Consider the following 20,336-nt stretch of genomic DNA (forward strand, 5'->3'; position numbering starts at 1 on the left):
AAGATCTTTGGGTAAGTCCGAACTTTTCCCAGCTCCCCCTTACCATTGGCAGGAATAGGAGGGAGCCTCAATCCCTTCAAGTTTCTGTTAGGACCTCCACCCTTTCCTCCCTCACCACACTCAGCCTTGCCACCACCATCTACCTGGAAATCTTTCAGGCCAGTCTCACCTTGCCCTGTATCTCTGTGCACATGCAGAGGTCTGACAATTAAGTTCTAGAACTCATCCTAGAAAAAGTGTTACATAGCTTATTGCTAAATACCACTATGGTCACCTTTGAAGAAACCCTCTTGGGAATCTATGCACTAATGCCAGTGCCTAGTCCACCCTTCAAAGCAATTTTGGAACGCTTTTTCTGGAATGGCCATCAGAGCTGTTGTTGTATTACCCTTGATGTCCTGAATGTCATCAAAATGGCTTCCTTTCAATATTTCCTTTATCTTCAGGTAAAGAAAGAGTCACTGGGGGCCAGATCAGGTGAGTAGGGAGGGTGTTCCAATACAGTTATTTGTTTACTGGCTAAAAACTCCCTCACAGACAGTGCCGTGTGAGCTGGTGCATTGTCGTGATGCAAGAGCCACAAATTGTTGGCAAAAAGTTCAGGTCATCTAACTTTTTCATGCAGCCTTTCCAGCACTTTGAAGTAGTAAACTTGGTTAACTGTTTGTCCAGTTGGTACAAATTCATAATGAATTCATAATGAATAATCCCACTGATATCAAAAAAGATTAGCAACCTCATTGCAACAAGTTTGCAAACTTAATAGTCAACCTCATATGTCAGAGAAATTAGTTCAGACCTCCAGGTTTAGACTCATCCCCAGAATCATAATACCCTTTTCTACTGTACTGCCTCTCCCCTTTCCAAATTGTTCTCTAATATTTGACATATTTTTTTTATTATGTAGCTATCTATCTGGCTCTACGAGAACACAGCCTCTATGAGGACAGGAATGTTTGTTCAGTTTCTTACAGTATCCTCTTTTCTGAGAGTGAGGCCTGGAACAAAATAGGCACACAAAAACTATTTATCTAATGAATGACTGAAAAAAATATATTTGAACACCCTGCTCTACATCCTGGATACAAGCAAATATTTCACTGTTCCACCATGCTGTTCCAATAGTTCCTGATGCTGCATCAGGGACCCTCCCTTGCTCCTGTCTGTTTCTGCAAATCCTATCTATCAAGACCCATCGACAACCCGTCTGCTTCTGGAAAACTATCTTGGCCCATTCCAGCCCTTAGGTATCTTGTCCTCCTCTGAATTGCCATGATACGTGCTGTCATCTAACCATGAATCATTGTCCTGTCTGTGCCTGCTCTGCACAGCTATGTATAACCACTATTTATAGCTTCTGTGGTTATTGAACTTATCCCTTTGAATTTGTCTTCTAAACTAGACTGTAAAGTGATAAGAGAAGAAAAAAATCATTTTTATCCTTTTTTACTTGCCATGCAAAGCCTTCCACAGAAGAGGGATTCCACAGATTATTGTCAAATAAATGATTGAAATAATTTAATCTTGGAGGTGAAAGAAGTACAATTTTCTTTTATCTCTTGTAAAGGATAGGATTGGAGCTTCTTTTCGTTATTGTTACTTTCTCATAAAAATAGAGCAATACGTAGATGTGCAAGTAATTCAGAAAATGTGTCATGAATTAGGAACAGAAGAACCAGTGTGAAAGAACAGACTTACTACTACAGTGGCCTTTGTCTTACTACTTACTACTACAGTGGCCAACATCCATTTACTTACCCTCCTGGCAAACCCTGACTTTGTTCAGGTATCCACTCTCCTCTACACAGTCATGTGCTTAGATGAAACTATATAAGCCTCATCCCAAGGGAATGTGTTCTGAATGCTCTACCTAAGGGGGTCCCACTGTCCTTGCTATCAGTTGTTTAGTCATTTGATGTAATTCGAACCAATGAAAACTGAGGCATAGTCTATTGGGGGACTTCTGGGAAAGATTAGTAGTTGCCAGGGCCCAGGTTTTGGTGAAAACAGATTGACGGCAAAGGGGCACAAGAGAACATTTTGCTATGAGGGGAGTATTCTATATCTGCATTTTCAATTACAGTAGCTGCTGGACACATATGGCTATTAAGCACTTGAAATGTGATTAGTCATATTGAGATGTGCTATAAGTATAAAAGACACATCAGATTTCAAAGACTGTAGAAAAAATAATGTAAAATATCTCAAATTTTATATTGATTATATATTAAAAGATATATTTTTATGTATTTAGTTAAAAATATATTATTAAAATAAATTTCACCTGTTTCTTTTTACTTTGTTTTAATGTGGCTACTAGAAATTTGAAGTTATATATGTAGTTTATATTATATTTTTATTGGACAATGCTGCTCTGAATCTTGACTGTGATATCAGGTATGTGACTATATACACTGATAAAACTCTTCAAATTGTATGCTAAAAAGGTTTAATTTTTCTGAACATAAATTATACTTCAATAAACTTAATTTTAAAATATGAGCTAGGAAAAACAGCAAAAATTTTATCATACAAAAAGTATTATATTATATTATTCATATTATGCTCACCCCTACTCTTGTATCTTTGTTTTTATTGTCTAGAAATTAAAACTTACTCACCTTTTAAAAACTGGCTAAATCAATCTCATGCATCATCCCCATTTCAGCTCTTTCCTGACACTCTGATCTGTCTTCTCTAAGTCCTTGTTGCTCTGAGAGTCACAATCTAACTCCTTCTTCATGCCATGGAATTTGAGCTTGCTGAGTCAGATACCAGCAAAGAGAGGAGGAAGGACTTAAGGGAAGGGATTGTGTTCAAAGGATGATGAGGTCAAAGCCTTAGATCCTGCTGGACTGGTTTTAAAGACCAGGGCTAACAGCCCAATGCTACAATCAGTGTCAAAACGTTTTCTAGGTGTTTTGGGATATGTTAGGTATGGCTTCCTGGCTGGAGCAAGTTATCTAAAGCCAGGAATCATGTCTAATCCTTCTTGGGCAACACTTGAGATATCCACTGCCCTTGACCTTGAGGTGTAAGACTACTGAGTCTAACATCTCCTGCTCTAATTGAAACCTGGCCTTCCCAAAACTCCGTGTCGCCAGTGACGGACTCAAGAGGTGGTCACTCTCTCACACCTCACGTACCTCAGACTCTATAGATATGGTTGGCGTCTGCCTTGTTCCTCATTGCTGCTTCCAGAACCATATCTCCTCACTTTCTTGAAAAACAAAAAAGCCACATTCTTTTAAACAACATGATATTCTGCTGTTTTACCCTTTTCCTTTCCTCCTTATCACATCTAAGAACTGCTTTGTACACCCCCTCATTTGTCAGTATCTTTGACACCTGATTTACATCTTCCTGTCTCCTCCAATCCTGCTATCAGAGACCTAAAAGGACAGCCCAGCCAGCCCCAAAATTGACTCCTGGAGATTAAATCCATCAGATAAACTTGGGAAATATGAACAGAGATTTAGTTTCCTATGCCTCCTGTTTCTTAACTCCATTCTCTCTCTTCACCAGCGTATAATATTCTTGGGAACTCACTGGACGAGGAGGGAGACATGTGCAACAATAGGATGTGTGGAAAAGTAAAAGATATGAGGCTCTCCAGAAGCCTTCAGGAGGATGATTTGTTCCAAAATGTTTAAGATTTCTTTATAATTTAAGGATTGATTATACAAATGATAAATTTCAGTGTGAGAATGTTGAATAGTTACAGGCAAAGAGAATAAAAATTGAAATTACCCATAATTTTACCAACCAGAGAAAAATCTCTATTATCATTTTAATAAATATCTCTTCCCAGACTTTTCTTTTTAATAAAATGTCATTTTGGGAAATTGTAACATGCTTTTTGCATTTGAAATAACATAAATACATTTCCTAATTAATAAATGTATTTTATTTTACATTTTCGCTTTTAATTTTGTACCATAATATATTCAACAAATTTGCAATTGTTGGCCATTTAGCTCATCTACAGTTTTTTGTTATTATTCATAGAATAAAATGAGTACTTGCAGCTAGATCTTTGTGCACATTCATAATTTCTTTAGGGTAAATTCCTATGACAGAATTTCCGTATTAAAGAATTTGTAATATTACATTGCTCTTAATATCTAAGCATATTTTAGATAGAACATCTAAGTACTGTGAATCACTACCTGTTTTTATGTTTTCTTAGACTATTATTTGACAGAATTCCTAAGCTACATTAACAAGTAACTAAGCTTCTATCAGTGTTAGTATGTATGATTTTTGTTTATTTATTCATTTTTAAAGTTGCTGGCCTGTCTCACATTCATTCAGAAAATATTTTTTTTAGGCCCTAGTATGTGCTGGACACTGTGACAAATGCTAGAAATAGGAAGGAAAGAAGACACATGGAGAAGGATCACAGTGTGATTCAGTATACTCTCCTTGCCCCCATGGGACTAGAGGAAGATGAGTGTGAACTGGCCTACAATGGTCAATAAAAGCTTCAGACTATTAGGAGATGATGTTTCAATGGAATCTTTAGGGAAAGCATTAAGTAGCCCAGCTAACCCAGATGGTCCAGAAAAGGAAGAATACCCCCAAGTAAAGAAAAAAATATGTGCAAAGGCACCTAAACATGAAAGAACACGTCACTTTGTGTAACGGGACCATAATACACAACTACAGCCTTCCTGAAAACTGATAAGCACAATACTTGTTGTTGAGGAAGTTCTGTGTGGGGACTGTATTACTAGATCACCGATATCATTCATAAATTACTGTTCTTTGTTTATTTTTCATTAGAGAAAGAAAAATAGGACTTCTGCAGTACTATTGATTCTGAATAAACTCAGTTCGATTTTCCTGTGTTTGCTAAGGAATTAATGTTTGTCCTCGTCAGAAAAAAGTCCCTCCCCACTACCTCTGTATTAGATAATCTCTGTACAAGGACAGAAATGGTTGAAGTTCAGACCCCACAAGGCTCAAGGGAATTAACACTTCAACCTCAAGAGACACCTTATTTGAAGAACATGGTAGACCTAGTTTTCAAATGTTATACTCTTCTGTGATTAGTAGGAAGAAAAAAATTTTCTTCATTTCTTCATGTAGTCAAAACAAATAATCCTTACAGGATAATTTTTTTTTCTTACTAAAGAGTTTTAAATAAATTATTATACCAAAGAACACACTTTTATCCTATACTCCTCCCATAGCTGAAAAAGTAAAAGTTTTCCATTTATGTACATCTTTAGTGTATTCAAAGCACGTTTACATATTGCTTATTGGAGCCTCAAAACAACCCTGGAAAGTCCTGAGATGCAAAACAGTCCTGAAATCTATCCCTATATTTGAAGAGAAGGAAACCAAAGCTGGAAGAAAGTAGCTTACTCAAACTTACACAATTATTATGACTGAAATATGCTGCTCAGAGATCAGCTTAGCCATCACCTAGTCTAACAAGCCTTCTAAAAAGTCTCGGTCAAGAGTGAACCATTTGTCCTTCTTTTGAGTCCCTATTGCCCTCACGCATGTCCCTACCACAGCACTCATTTTACCAGTGCTTCTCAAACCCTAATGTGCATGCAAATCTCCTTGTTAAATCTTGTTAAAATGGCAATTACGATTCTGTTGATTTGAGGGCGGGGCCTGAGATTCTGTGTTTCTAACAAGATCCTACGTGGTGCAATACTTCTGGTCTAAGGCATTCCAGTGGATCTTTACAGCCTGTTTTTGTGTTGTTCTTGTTTAATTCTCTTGCACTGCACTGTATGCGCTGTAAGGCCAGGAACTATGCATCATTAATCACAGCATTTCCAGCATTTAGCTCAAGATTTGACAGGCTATGAAAGTCTCAGTAAATATGAAATGAATGAATAAGTACATAAATGAATAACTGAAATACATATTTTCTAGCTTACCATGATCTCAGTGGCTAAACACATTGAAGAGTTTTTCTTTCTTGCTCACCTAAGTACATATGAGTACTCCCACTAGGGATCAGAGATAGATGGTAGGGAGTGCTCTGCTCTACTCAGTCACTCAGAGTCCAAGATGATAGAGGCTGTGCCAACTGCAGTATGGGGCTTTCAAGGTCACCTTCAGAATCAGTATCCAACTAGTATATGATGCTTGTAAATAACCCATCACTTCTGCCTCTATTCCAAGAGAATCTGCAAAATGTAGCCTTTGGTTGGGTGGTCACTCTCTAGCAACAACATGCTCTAGAAGAGACCAGGAATCTTAGGTGGACACCGCCCCGTCCACTCCCGGAGGGGGAGGTATCCACCTACGATAGAGCCCCCATGACAACCCAGTGTCCTTTAATGGCACATGGTACTTTCCCAGATTGTACGGCCAAATCCATGATTTTCCCTTTTCCTGGATTTTCTTTACTCCATAAGTCTCCTCTGTTTAGTCCCTACCCATCTTTCAGTGCACATCTAAAAAGATATTTTTATGCAGTTTTCCCAGATCTCCCAAACAAATATGCTATCCTTCTTTTTTAATCTTTCTAATCCTTTGTACTTTTCTAATAACCTCTAACACATCTATCATGCATTTCAGTTATGGGTGTACTTATAAGTTTCCGAAGAGCAGGACTATACCTGAATCATCTTGGTAGCCTTCTCAGTATCTAATGGAAAATCTGACATATAGCAGTAACTCAGTAAATAGTGCCATTTGTAAGTTGAACCAAAAACACGTATAATAAATATAAAGAACTCATCTGGTAAAAACCTTGTTCTATGTTTTTCAACAGAGGAGATAGCTATAACTCCAAAAGTAAAAGAAAGTAGATCTACCAGGGCTCAAAAGCTACAAATATAACTAGAGCCATGGAATAAAAAGAAATACCTCTGGTTCATATACTTACTCTGAGCAACACTGCATTTTATATACTCCTTCTTTAATGGTTTAGACGTACAGTTCTTAACATCACATGGAGACTCATAACCTTCAGAATACAGCATGAATCAGCTAGCTACACTATAAAGAGAATATAAAATGCCATCAAGAATGTCCTAACTGAAACAGTAAACTTTTAAAGTACAAACAATTCATCTGCTAGCAGCCTGGCATTTGGCTGTCTGGAAAGTAAATATGTTAGAAAGATATCTTTAAAGAGATTCTATTAACTGTGTAAGTGATAAATTTTCAATCATGAATCTGTAGGAGATCCAGGTAAGAGGTGCTATGACCTGGCCTTTTCATAGTAGATACTGCATAAGCAATTCCTTGGTCCTACCAGGAAGACTTTCTAATCACCAGACCTTGAATCTGTAGGCTGAGACAGATTTGTCCTCACATACCATTTATGGGGCATGGATTCTTAGACATAAAATCTAGAGAAGAATGTAATTAAAAACATAAATCTAAAAACAAATATGTCCTTCATTATTTTCCCCTTCTGGTTTTTCAAAACTTTGCCTAAGTGGTCTGGTTTGCTTCAAGGTGCTCCAGGGAATCCAATGTCTGAGCTTAACGACTCACCCAGATAAGTAGTTTCTGCTTTGGGTTGAGAAAAGCTGTAGCTTTTCATCTCAAGCCTAGAATCAGCAGCTTTCTGCATCTAAAACTTTTCAGATGGCAGGTGGCTACCTTAGAAGGGAATTAGCTCAAAGAATTAGTTTAGAGACTCTTCCCATGAGGAGGAATCCTCTTCATTCTTTATGCCACTCCGTTGGTTCTCAAACTAGCCCCGGTAAACAAACAGCAGGGAGAGACTGAAGAAAGGCAGATCACTCCAGATTGAAAGGTGGCATTCTTAACACGCAAGGGGACTTATATACTAGGCTTGTCTTGGACGCCGCAAGATTAGATCAAAGCACCCAACCCCCAGAATCTCGAAGTTTATCTAGAAGCCATAACTGTGTTCAGTCATGTCCATCCAGGTGGTCTCAACAACACATTATTCTCTCAAGCCTGTGTTCTTGAGAACAGCTCCCCCTGTGAGAACTGTGGACAGAAGTTACATTCCAAGGACAGGTGAGAGTGTGGGCAGCCTCTGATTGCCTGAGTCCAGCTCGAAGGTCAACCGGCACTCAGATCCTCTCCATGACCTCCTCCAACACTCCACCACCTGTGACTGGCCCTTACACTCTTATACGCCCTGTTCTGCAATGTGCTGTGAATGGTCAGTAAAGGATTGCATAAACATGGAGGACGCTCTTGGGGCTGCTATCTGGCTGCATGTTTATGAAGGCAGACACCACAGCAACAATGGAGGTACACGCAAGAGGAAACGCAGATTAAGGTAATGATTCCCAAAGTGAGTAACAATTTTTTCCACCAAAGGTCCCTGATCCAAACCACTGACTTATTATATGTGACTGACCCACTTAAGGCTTCTATATAAACCTTCAAGATCTGGCAGGTGTGTGTGGAGATCTACTTACCTCGCAGCACCAAAGACAAGCCTCATACGTAAGCTTCCTTGCTTGTTAAAACTGCCACCTACCCATCTGGAGCGGTCTGCTTTCTTTGGGTTCTCCTTGCCCTCTGTGTATTGAGTGACCAGTCTCAGATTTCACTCAGGCAACTTCTGAGGTTGTGAACCAACATTTCCATCACTACCCCACACCCAACTATAAAACAAGTGGGAGCATAAGAATAAAAAGAGGGGAAGAAAATAAGGTAAGCTTGAGCAAAGTTCCTTGCTGGAAGGAGTTAAAAATAGGATCAGGCTAAAAACTTTACAGCTTACACAGAAAAAAATCAGAGTGCAATTGTTTCACCACTCCCCATATGTGTAAAGGAATATCAAGAAAGCTCTGATTTCTCATGTTGATTACTTTAATCTTTATCACTTAACAAGAAAATATAAAATATAAACCTTTTTATCAAGAATTTTAGATACCACAATGTTATGGTTGTCCTAAGGCTAGGCTTTCCTATTAAGGCTTTCCTGGTTCCCCTCTGGGAGCCAGGAGCTTTAGGAAGTACTTCACACCTAACTCTATGGCTGTCATCTCAAAATCTAGGATTTCTGGAAGTTGTGACAAGTAATCCTACAAACCGGATTTATCGATTAAGCTTAAATTATTTTATCAATTAAATTATCAATTCAAGGGGCATTTGAGGATCATCCATGTGATCATGTTGGATATCGCAGGGTCACAAAGTTACGTAATGTAACAGTCTGGGTTAATTGGTAATTTTTGTTGTGGTTTTTGAGAGAGGATGGATATATAAAAGCTTTATAAAGTACAAAAATAATTGTAGGACACAGAGGACTATAAGTTCCAAAAGAAAGGGGAGGACATGAGGATTCAGAGGAGGGAGAGAAGGTATCTGGTTGGATGGACTAAGAAAAGACTTTATAAATGGGCAGGATTTGAGAACAGGATTAAGACTTGAAGGATGGTTAGTATGTATTGTCAAAAGGAAACAAGAAAAGTTTATGTAGAAGAACAATAGACTTCACCGTCATCATCATCATCATCGTTGTGACTGACACTAAGTACTTTATGTTAGGCACTGTGCTAAGTCCTTTATCTGGTTTAACCATCACCACACTGTGCAGTGGTCTGTTATAATCTGCATTTTACAAAAGAGGAAACTGAAACTCTGGTTAATTGCCAAAGACCATATAGCTAAAAGTAACACAATCTGAAACTGAGAGCAGTTCAGTTCAGGTAACTGTGAGAAATACAGTTTGAATAGAGCATTTAGTGCATACAGATAAATAAACAGAACTAAATTTGGCAATGCGGTTCAGAATTTTCCAAGGCCCCAAATGCTGGATTAAGGACTCTGCTTAGTTGACAGGCAATGGGCAGCCACTGAAAGGTTTTGGGCGGGTTTTGACGTTGCCCAAGCTGATGGTATTGTGGAGACCTACTGGGGCAGAGGGAACTAGAAGGACAGTAAGACCAAGAAGTCATTGTCAATTTTACAAATAAGAAGCAAGCTGAGAGTGAAGGCCTTGATAATAAAATGAAGTAAAAGATGTGATAAACGTAATAAGGTCAAATCAACAGAACTTGTCAACTAACTGATTGAATTCTGGAACTCTTAGAGAACATATGAAGTAAGCAGTAACTGCTAGATTTGGGGTTAGAGGCTGAAATGGTGGTTTCAGAAATAGAAGTAGGTAAGAAAAGATTGTTGAAGGGATGATAATACCTAGGAAAGCCTCCTCCTTCTGCTGCAATTCCTCCTCATTCCTGCTCATCATCACCATCATCATAGTCTCTAAGCGATGGCACTTAGTCTGCATTTTATACATATTAAGTAACGTAACACTAAAAGCTAGCTCATGGAGTACACACTAATAATACCCTCATTTTTATAAATAACAAAAGGGGAACACAGACAGGCATGACTTGCCAAAGGTCACATCATTAATAAAAATGTAGTGGAGACTGAATTACAAGGCATTCTGGCTCAAGTCCTCCTTTAAAATTTTAAAATGGAATGAAAAACAGACAGACGTCAAAATGTTGTTCTTGTTGGACAAACTTTTTTATTGGTGTTTCTGTATATTGTACACAAGGGAAGTTAGGATTAATAAACAGTCTCATGCTTGCTGAAAGGACCTCTAGCCCTTACAGGACATACAAAATATCAGTACTGAAGCCTTTCCTCTTTTCTATGTCCCACTTTTATCGGAGGTCAAGGTTTGTCTGCTTGCACCTTGCAATGCTCAATTAATTTTCCAGAGGCAGCCTGCTAGAATCTGTCTCCCCCATCCATGGAAACCTCATTCTGCCCTTTATAAGGAATAAAGACATTCTCTCCTCTGCAGAAAGTGTATCTGACCATTTGTACTTTCATTCTTCCGATCTAATATATCTGAACGATGTATGACTCTGCCTAGGTTTCCACTTTTCTTTAACAAGGCAATTTGAAAATATTTACACAGAGTGTTTTGTGTGTGGTGGAGAGCCAAGCTCGTGCTGCGGCGCTGACTACAGAGGAATTGTTTTCATTTTGCTCAATTAGAGTCCCCTCCAGTGTCTTCGGGTGATATATTCACTTGATTTCCTTGTTTCTCCTTTCCTGGTTCCAAAACAATGGAGTTGAACCCCATGCTGCCATGAGAAAGGGCCGAAGAAAAGAAAGCCTGCACCCAAGGAGAAAAGGAAAAGGGAGAGATGGCCAAGTGGAAAGCCCCCCAAGGGCTGCCTGACATCTGGTGGCGTGAGTGGCTGAGCGAGGCAGCAGCTGGCCTAGGCCTTGCCTCTTGTCTCCGGGGATGTAAAATGAGCTGGCAAGACTGGGAGGACACAAAAAATTACACATCATTCTGGCTCAGTATAGCCATTTCACAGAACTCCAGGCCCACAAGCCACATGTAGCTCAAAACCAGCTAACTAATGCTTTAGAACTTTTCCCTAAATTTACTATAATAAATTTTATAAACATACAGAAAAGTTGAAAGTTTGGTACATTGATCATAATTATTCCTACTGCCTAAATTTGACAACTGTTCATATTTTTAACATTTTGCTATATTTGTTTTATCTGTGTGTGTACCCACTCATTAGTATATATTTCTATATGTGTATATTTTTGTTTTACTGAACCATTTGCAAGTACGTTACTAACATCATGGCATTTTATTCATAATCACTTCAGCTTACCACTAATAGAAATTAAAATGTTCTCCTTAAAGAACAGACCAGTATACCTCAAAAAAACTAACAAATATTTGATGTAATGTAATATCCAGACAATATTTAAATTTCCTGTATTGTCCCAAGTATATATTATCGGATCTGTCTAAGTTCAACTTTGCACTTGTGTGTTATATCATGTCACCTTATTTTTTCAAGTTTCTTTTTATTGTAGCATATGCACAGAAAAAAAGGCAGCAAATCATAAGTGTCCAGCTCAGTTTTCACAAAGTGAACACATTTGTGTAACTACCACCCAGATCAAGAAATAAAACATTACCGACATCTCAGAATTCTGCCTCGTGCTCCCTCCCCATCACTTTGCCTCTCCAAAGGTAACCACTACTCTAATATCAACTGCCATTGATAATTTTTGTCTATTTTTGAACTTTACGTAAAAACCTGAAAATACTTTTCATACAGTTCATACTTTATTTTGTCTGGTTTCTTTCAAGCAACATTGTGCTTGTGAAATGCATCAATATTGTTGTATGTAGCAGTAATTCCTGTCTTCTCATTGCTATATACTATTACATTTTACTAATAGTCTACAATTTATTTGTCCATTGTTGATTGGGTATTTGAGTATCCTCTTTTTTCAAATGCATGTTAAGTCTATGCACATTTTTAATTGGGTTTCCAATTGTGAGTTATTTTTAAGTTGAGGACATGAGCTCCTTGTTAAATATATGTATTCCAAATATATTCTCCCACAGTATCTTGCCCTTCACTTTCTTAACTGTGTTTTCTGAAGAGCTGTTTATTTTAATGAATCAGACTTTCTTTTTATGGCTAGTGCTTTTGGTGTCCTTTTTAAGAATTATCTGCCTACTCCAAAGTCATAAACGTTTTCCGTGAGCTTCATTGTTTTACCTATTACACTGAGATATAAAATCCTCTGGATTTGATTTTTATGTGTGACATGAGGTAAGGGTCAGATTCACTTTTTCCATATGGATATCTCATTGAACCATTCCGTCATTATTGAAGCAATCAGTCGTTTTTCTCTTCATTGTTGTGTCAATGTTGTCATATATCAAATGATCACACATTTTAAATGTTATATTTTTCAGTATCATTCAATTCAAAGTATTTTTAATTGCCATTGTTATTTCCTCTTTGACCTATGGGCTATTTCCAAACATTGGGGATTTTTTAGTTATCATTTTATTATTGATTTCAAACTTAATTACAATGTTACCGTAGCAAAAAAAAAAAAGAGTTGTGAAAAACAATCCTAAGACTGGTTATGAAAGAGTAGCTTATGGCTGACAAGTGCTTCTGATGAGAATGGCTAGATAAGCTGGATAAAATATAAAAATTAGCAATATAGTCTAGGAATTGAAAATAACTAACAGAAGACAACAAATGGAATCATAAAACAAACACTAAATAAGTCCTATGAAAAGCAAGAAATGAAGAAAAGAGGAGAAAAAGAAGATGGAATAAATGAAAAACTGGTTCTATGATAGTTATAAACTTAAGTACAATGTAATAACTAAAGAAAGAGATCTAAAAACTCCAATTAAAAGACAAAGATTGTCCAATGTATCACAGAAACAAACAATGCTATTATTTACAAGAAACATAATTTAGATATAAGGATGCACATAGTCTAAAAATAAAAGAATGCACAGTTACTAAGGACATTAATTTGCTATTGCTACTGTAGCAAATTACCAGAAACACAGATTAAAATGGCATAAATTTATTATCTTACAATTCTGGAGGCAAGAAATCGGAAATTAATTTTATGGGGCTAAAATGAAGGTGTCAGCGGGGCTGTGTTGCTTCAGAGGCTCTAGGGGAAAACCTGTTCCTTGCTTTTTGCAGCTTCCAGAGGCTGCCTGCATTCCTTGGCTTGTGGCCGCATTTTGGCAATCACATTTCTCCAACCTCTGCTGCTGTTACATTTCTTTCTTTGACACTTCTAATCAATATATATGGAACACTTATCAATATAACCATACATATTATTTTCAAGTGCTTGTGGTACATTTATCCAAACTGATGACAAAATGTGTTATAAAGTCGATCTCAACACATTCTAATGAATTGAAATCATTGAGAATGTGACGCAAAACATCCTTCATTTGCATAAGCACCAGAAAACTACTTTGTTATACTTCTCTGAACTTCAGGTACTCTATCTTCTAACTGTGGTAAGAATATATTTTAATCACACACACAATATTAAGGTATTTGGATCCAATACTTCTTTGGAAACTCATCCATATCATTTTCTTTCTCAAGAGGAAAAGCATTTAGCCATATTGAGCAAAATGGGGACAATAATCCTAAGTATACTTACAGCTAACCCTGGCTCCTGCCTCCTTAAACCTAGGGAGAAAAGTCGAGTGAGATCCCAACTTTCTTGAGTGCAAGGTCATGGGCTGCCATCCATGTGTGGAATACCCAGTACATTTTGCAGTGGCCCAGAGTGGGTGGAAGACCATCCATGGCTAATTTTTAATTATATGATCTTGGGCAAGTCAGTTAGACATTCTCTCAACCTCTGTCTCTTTTACAAAGTGATCAAAATAATAGCACTTCCTTCATTTACTTGTTGTGAAGCTTAAATGAGATAACACAGGTAAAACAATATAGTTCCTAGTATATTATGCATACTCAATAAATGCTAACAATTTTTTATTTCAATCCTAGCCCACTAACACTTTACTAGTGACTCTTACATGAACATTGAGGGACCTAGAAGGACACGAACATAGCAGATGTGATTTTTGCCCTGAGAGTGGTGAAGAGATTACAAGATTAATTGGTGAAAAATTTCCTGATTCTGTCTCCTATCCACCTAGGGTCTAAAAACCAGATGGTGGATAGGAAGAAAATGTATCTGCTGTGTTAGGATAAAGAAACATATTTATAAACATGTGTGTAAGCCATCTTTTGTGGGAGGTCTCTGTAGGTGTACTTCCATCGGTCTGTCACTGACTATACACATTTACACACATGTGTTTAGTACCTCCTGTGTTCCAGTCATGAGTCAGAGCAGCAGGCATGCCAAGAAACAGCCTATGCCAATTGCCAGTGTTCTAGTTCCTCTACATATTCATGGCATTTAATCTTCACCAATGACTAAAATACATACTATTGATATCCTAATTGGACAGATTAGAAAACTGACACACAAAGAGGGTAAGTTTAAAGGCACACAGATAAATATTAATGACTTAGACCTTGTTCTCATGATGCTCACAGTCTACAGAATGGAATAATTTTTAGAATATTTTTTAACTCCATTAAATGTAATACTATTCAAAAGGTGGCAAGCATCCAGGTAATCAAAAATTAGCTTGATATACAATTTTCATTTAAGTATTTGAAGTCATGTAGCCACAGCCTGTTTCTGTCTCTCTAGCGTTCCTGGTGTCTCATTATTTGTCTACGTAAGAAATATAATCAGCTCCCTGTCCAAGTAATTTTAATGGCCTTTATTGGATTAAACTGGAATTCTTTTGAAATGCTACTAGAAGTACTAATATAACTCTGTTCTAAAAGAAAAAAAAATGCAAACTATGCTAATTACGGGTATAAGTATGTTAACTGACAATTTTGTTAGAAGTGGTATTAAGAAAGCTGGAGTTTATGTATTCAGTTAGTGAGACACCAGCATACCTGAAGTTTAAGAATGACTAAGATATAAAAAGTAACATGTTAGAGAATATTTATCCACTATAAAAAACTTAAAGTTAAGTGCAATGCCTAGGAGGAACATATGATTCACAATGTGGCTATTAAATTGCAATCACGTTAAGAATATTATTTTACCAAGCTTGTGTGTGGCATGCTTTTCACATTGTAAATGTCATCATTGTTGATATAATGGGTGGGTCCAAGGGGACTACATCTGTCTTTGGACTTCAAAATGCCAGTGCTACACTTTTAAAATGTAATATAAATATTGCTTTAAAGGAGACTATTCTCAAGAAACCACAGTCATGCATGAAGGAAATACTGTTAGGAGCCTGGAGCTGTAGAATATAGTTTCCTGAAGTTAAAAAGGATCTGGGAGTTTCCTTAGGATTTGAGGGTAGAAGAGAGGACTTAAGTCAACAGATATTAATAAACAATCATCTGAGTAACTACTCTGTGGAAGCAATTATGCTTGGGGCTTAGATGCTTCTTCACTACATTTTTTAAATGTGGTTTTGTTGTGTTCTATGCTTTCTCTCCTACCATCCCCTTCCAACACCACACACACACACACACACACACACACACACACACACACACACTTAAATATACTATAAAGAAAAGAATATATTTTTATCATATCTTTGGTACCTAGTAGAGTGCCCATATTTTGTGGTCAATACATAATTGATAGATGAATAAATGAAACAAAAAGACGTAAGACACAGCCTTTGCCCTTACGAAGAGGCAGCATGGACTAGAAGAAAGAGAACTGAAATGGGAGGGCAGAGACCTGGTTCTCAGCTTTTTTAGGCCAGGTCTTTAGTTGTTAACCTTGAGCAGAGGACCTCAATTTCTTCATGTGTAAAGTAATTAGGCTATCTCTATGATCTTATTTTTATTTTAAAATTCAGTCATTCTATGTCAATCTTTAAATACACAAAGAATGTCCATCTTCAAGTATAAAAATGAGAGAGCATTTGCTCAGGGTGTTTCTGGGAGGCAGATCTCTAAGCCAGACGGATTTCAGCACTGCATTAGCTTCCCTTGGCTTCTGTAACAAGTTAACACAAACTTGGTAGCTTAAAACCACAGAAATGTGTTCTCTCCCAGTGCTGGACAACGGAGTCCAAACTCAAGGAGTCAACAGAGCCACAATCCCTCCAGTGGTTCATGGGGAAATTTTGTTTCTTAATCCTTCTAGCTTCTGTAATCCATCGGCATTCCTTGACTTGTGATTCTGTCTTCACATGGTAAATATTGTATACACTTATGTAATCCACTTCACTCATTAATCCTCTCCATTACTATATATTTTTCTACTCCAGAGATAAGGAAAATGAGGCTTGGGGAGGGCCGATAACTGACCCAAATTAACAAGCTGATAAATGTTAGAGATGATATTTTGACACAATAGCTCATGTTCTTTCTAGCACACTGTGTTTCTCATTTAAAATAATTGACCTATTATGTCCCTTCCAAAAACTAAGAGACTCCATGATCTCTATAAAATCACTATTTTTTATAAATTTCAAACAATATCCTCCTCTTTGTTGTATTTCTTTATTCGAGTTGGTTTTAGTCTCACAATATGTGCTCTTCCCAAGGAAATTTTCTCAGATTATGCCCGAGAACCACACTTTCTACTTGTTTTGGATAGCCAACACTTTAGCTAAGTGTGCTGTTATTCACTGAAGTATGAAGGACTAAGCACAGGACACTACCCATGGTAAATACTGAAAATATGTGAAGAGGTGAATTAGATCTGGGGAGTTCGGGGAGCATGAGGAGTAACCAGCATGAATAAAACAGAGACAGGAAGCTGATCTGTTCTGAGGAATAGATTTGCCATAGGTAGATTTGCAATAGGTTTGCAATAGTTAGAATGTGGTCAGAAGGACCACACGAGTAGTTTAAACTTGATGTTTCAGGTAAGAAGAAGCCAATAAAGGTGTTTGATCAGATGTGTTGCAAGAATAAAAGCAATCTTTCAGAAATATTCTCCTAGCAGTACGATGCAGGATGAACTGCAGCTGGCAAGAGAATGGAACCAGATGCGTCCACGCACAATTGATACAGAAATCCAAGCATGACCTAATGAGGGCTCAGACAGGGATGGTGGAGTAGGGATGATGTCTCAGCACTGAACTAAGCTGCATTTATATTTCCCTAAGACAATTATCTGTTTAAGTTACTTAGGGAGCTTAAGTGGTAATGTTGTTGCTCACGTATTTAATAATACTTTTTCAAAAAAAGCTGATATATTACACAGTATTTTCTTCTCAAGGCCTTGTATTCCTTTCTCTTTAATGTACTGGAGCTCTTATCTACTTGACACTATCCCAAAATACGCCTTTTAAAAAAGCTAATACTTGGGAGAAAACTTGAGTTTTCATTAAAAGTTGATTAACAAGTGCAGCTGTGAGGGGCTAGCCAGCATCAGAAGGCCTGCGTTTTGATCCCAGGTCTACCAATTAGAAGCTGTGTAGCTTGAGGCAAGTTATTTCACCATTCTGAACTTCAATTTCCTCGGCTATAAAATGAAGATTACAGTACCTATCTGCAATATTATGGCCAAATTTAAATGGAAAAAAAAAAGGTACATGCAAGAACTTCATACATTTTACAGTGCAATGTGAGTGCAGAATTTTATTTTTGTGCACAATTATACATAAATCGAAACACAATCATCAAAAAATAGAAAACTCTTTCATAATGAAACTTCCTTAAAAATCTCCACAGTTACTCATTTCCTGCAGGTATTGGGGTACACTCAGCAGCAGAAAAAGGGCATCAGTCAAGCAGGTGGTATCAGAAATACTACCCATCAGGAATATGGCCCAAGTCTCTCCTCCCGCTACCTTGTCGAAAGGGAAGAAGGCTGCGGGGAAGAAGGCGGAGCCAGCCCCTGCTGTCATGTAGAAGCAGGAGGCCAAGAAGGTGGTAGGTAAATCCCCTGTTTGAGGAAAGGCCCAAGAATTTTGGCATTGAACAGAACATCCAGCCCCAAAGGGACTTCATCTGCTTTGTCGACTGGCCCTGGTACCTTCAGCAGCAAGGGCATAGAGCTATTCTCTATAAACGCCTAAAAGTGCTTCCTGCCATTAACCATTTCACCCAGGCCTTGTACCGCCAGACTGGCTAAGCTGGCTCACAAGTACAGACCAGAGACAAAGCAAGAGAATAAGCAGAGATCACTGGCTCAAGCTGAGAAAAAAGATGCCAGCAAAGGGGAAGGTCCCCACCAAGAGGGCACTGGTCCTTCGAGCAGAGGTTAATATTGTCACCACTTTGGTGGAGAACAAGAAGGCCCAGCTGGCGGTGACTGCACATGACCGGGATCCCATGGAGCTGGTTGTCTTCCTGCCTTCCCTGTGCCTTAAGATGGGGCTTCCCTACTGCATTATCAAGGGAAAGGCCAGACTGGGGCATCTAGCACACAGGAAGACCTGCACCACCACTGCCTTCACACAGGTTAACTCAGAAGACAAAGGAGCACTGGCTAAGCTGGTGGGAGCTGTCCATACCAATTACAATGACAGATATGATGAGATCGCTGTCACTGGGGAAGCAACATCCTGGGCCCCAAATCAGTGACTCACATTGCCAAGCTGGAAAAGACAAAGGCTAATGAACTTGCCACCGAGCTGGGCTGAGTGTACACTGTTGGCGTTTTCTGTATATAAAAGTAACAAAAAGTCTCCTTTAAGAAAAAAAGAATAGGACACAGGCAGGTCTGTAAACAATAGTCGTGGTACATGACAGACAGAAAACACACCAAGACTTGGACAAATGGGCTGGGTGTCAGGAAGGGCAGGCACTGGTGCTGGAATCCTGGAGTTCAGGCCAGGGAGGATTTGCAATGGTGAAGCCAAACCCCAATTTTAGAGAAACTTAGCGACAGTAAAACCAAGGCACAAGGAGTATTGGCACAAGGGCAAAACCAGAGAGCCATATACAGAAGTGGCTTACAAGGAAAGAATTTGGCATAAGGAATAAGGCAACAATTTAGTTATGGAACCATGTAGCCATAAGGATCATACAGTGCTGAAGCTGCCTGAGCTACCGACCTCAGGTTCTAGAAATTTCTTCTCAGCTGGTAAGGTTGGTATGTTTTCAAACTTAAGTGCAGGAGGTTATATTTATGCCTATTAAATTTCATCTTATTTCTTTTGGCCCATCAGTCCAGCGTGTCAGTATCTTTTTGAATCTTGACACTGTCATTCAAAGACTTAGTTGTTGCCACCAGTTTCATGTCACCTGTAGATTTGATGAATGTGCTTTCCATGCTTTGCCACTGGTTTATTAAAAGTTTTGTAGAGCCCTGTGGCACATCCTTAAAACTTCCTCTAGGAGATAGCCAACTTCAAAGCCAGCTTCACTCTCAGTGAGCCTCATTTCTTCACCTTTCTACAAAAGCGTAAAGAGGACTGTCAGACGTCTTCCTAAAATCTCAAAACACTGAAAGTCCTAGCTCTGTCCTTGATTTTCTACTCTACACTCCCCTCTTACTCTTAGCTATCTCTGCACACATGCTCATCTCCTCCCCTCACCTCCTCCCACCTTGAAATAATAGTCACTCTTTGTGCCAAGGTCTACTCCCTTCACCTGTGCCATGAATCCCAGCACCTCTAATACCTTCTACATCGTTTAATGCATCACATTTCCTCTATCTGTTTTCCACCTCCTCCTTTCCACCAGCTTCTCAGCCTAGCACAGTATGCATCAGAATCTCCTGGATGGCTTGTTAAATCACAGGTTCCTGGGGACCAAAAATTTGCATTTCTAACAAGTTCCAATGGTTCTAACATGTGGTACTTGGACCAGCAGCACCTGGGAACTTGTCAGATATGCACATCCTTAGGCCCCACTCTAGAGCTAGTAATTAACACTGTGGAGGGGGAATGGCTAGAGTTCAGAAAACTGTGTTTTAACCAGCACTCCAGGTGATTCTCATGCATGCTAAATCTGAGACTCACTGGTCAGCTTATTGAGTAAAAACAGGACTTTGCAGCCAGGGAAATTTGAATCCAGATCCCTGCTGTGTTCCTTCCTACCTGTGTACTGTGGTCACCTGACTTA

General features: G+C 38.4%; 1 pseudogene across 1 annotated transcript in view; it reads left to right on the top strand.

Annotated features, from left to right (window-relative positions):
• The window catches only part of LOC308494217 (large ribosomal subunit protein eL8-like), a 106,951-nt pseudogene extending 88,041 nt beyond the window's left edge, over positions 1-18,910 (top strand). The window contains exon 3 of the transcript in view: positions 18,202-18,910. The product of the transcript in view is annotated as a large ribosomal subunit protein eL8-like (transcript). The remainder of the gene's footprint in view (positions 1-18,201) is intronic.
• The last annotated feature ends 1,426 nt before the right edge of the window (positions 18,911-20,336 follow it).

This window comes from Rhinolophus hipposideros (genome assembly GCF_964194185.1).
Source record: "Rhinolophus hipposideros genome assembly, chromosome: 3".
NCBI lineage: Eukaryota > Metazoa > Chordata > Mammalia > Chiroptera > Rhinolophidae > Rhinolophus > Rhinolophus hipposideros.